Source organism: Tupaia chinensis, unplaced genomic scaffold, assembly GCF_000334495.1.
Source record: "Tupaia chinensis unplaced genomic scaffold, TupChi_1.0 Scaffold000217_1, whole genome shotgun sequence".
Classification (NCBI taxonomy): domain Eukaryota; kingdom Metazoa; phylum Chordata; class Mammalia; order Scandentia; family Tupaiidae; genus Tupaia; species Tupaia belangeri.
The window spans coordinates 6862887-6864529 of NW_006159692.1; the positions used below are offsets into that span (position 1 = coordinate 6862887).

The 1643-nt window shown below is 39.4% G+C and overlaps 1 protein-coding gene across 3 annotated transcripts in view; it reads left to right on the top strand.

The window, feature by feature from the left end:
• The window catches only part of CSGALNACT2 (chondroitin sulfate N-acetylgalactosaminyltransferase 2), a 59868-nt gene that overhangs the window by 9020 nt on the left and 49205 nt on the right, over positions 1-1643 (top strand). The window lies entirely within an intron of this gene.

A 1643-nucleotide genomic window follows, 5' to 3' on the forward strand; every position in this document is an offset into this window, starting at 1 on the left:
CTAGACAAGCCATACAAAATGGTCACAAGCTTCTTTCGAAGGGGTCTACACTTGACAGCAAAGTCACAATGTTATTAGTGAGGGCTGTGATGTTTGTTTAATGTTCCCATTTTGGTTCAAACAATCAAGCTTGTCCATCTACAGTATTTAAGTAAAGTTAGACTTGGCTAGAGTGTATATTCTAAAGAACTGATTAGCTGCTTTTAACCAGTGCGATTAGATCACCATAAAAAAGGGGGAAAGGAGCCCGTAAAATTGAAATAAAACCACCTCCCCCCTCAAAAAAATAAAATAAAATAAAGGAAATACCCACATCCCTGCAGCTAACCCTGACAACTGCCTTCATTCAGTGCTTTATACTTAAACCATGATGGGGGAAATGAATAAAAGCAGCAAGGGGCCACTGCTTTTAAACATTTCACAACAATCCAGATGATACTTCTAGCCTCTGCTCATGCTTTACAACAGTGAATCAGGACAAGACATAGATTTGCTAATGTGCATTTAATCACCAAAGGACTGAAGATGCTTGGGCTTTTATTCTGTAATGTTTCTAATACTGTGTCCGTTAAATGCAAACAAAAAAGGAAGAAGTCTTGGCAGAACAGAAGTGATGCACACTTGATGATCAGATCCATTTAAATATTATTCATGGCATATAGCAGAGTCCATGCTCTAGCTTTTTCTTTCTTTTTATTTATTTATGTTTTTTGGAGAGGTTTTTGCTATAAGGGCGTGTGCGCTCACCAGAGGTTTCTATGGCTTGGGCTTCATTGGCCTTCCACTGCTCCGCTATATTATTTGGTAATGGATCATCTGGATTGGGAGCATTTAACAAAGCCTGGATTGATAGCAGAACTGTGACTCTGCAGTGCTGGGGACCACTTATCTTTCAAAATATCTAAACATTCTTCCCAACTTGTCTACATTAGGATGATAAATTTTGGTCATGAAATGTACTTTCGGGGCTGCCATTGGGTATTCTGGAAGGAGTAGTTCAAGTTTAAAAGTCCCTCTCTCAGAAGGGGAATCCTGGGGGGCCAGCAATGACCACATGAAAATAACAGGCATTGCTCTCATCTGGTTCTGCTTTCATGCCAGGAACCGGTTCTGCCAGCAAACACTGGGTTTCCTTGATGATCCTGTGGGGCAGCCCTGCCATCTTGTCAGATCCCTACTTCAGCCTCTGGTCTCCACTCACATTTTCTTGATCACCTTTGTCTTTGGAGTAATTTTTGAAGTGGAGAAGCCTGAGTTCTCTGCTTTTGCTTCTTGTTCAAGATTGTTTTGGCTCCTCTCAGTGTCTTATATTTCTGTATGAATTTTAAGATCGCCTTGGCAGTATCTACAAAGAAGCCAGCTTGGATTTTGAAGAGGATTGTGTTGAATCTGCCCTCTTAATATTAAGTCTTACGTTTTTGTTTTTGTTTTTTTTTCAAAAAACTTTTGAATTTTTTTCCTCTTATAAACATGTTTATCATTTATAGTCTTCAAAAATTATTTGCACTTGAACTTGTATAACCTATTTTTTTGCACCCACTATCCACCATTCATGCACACTCTACCAACCACTTTCTCCCCTTACTGTCACTAGCGTCTCTCTGTGTGTGTGTGTGTGTGTGTGTGTGTGTGTGTATATATAT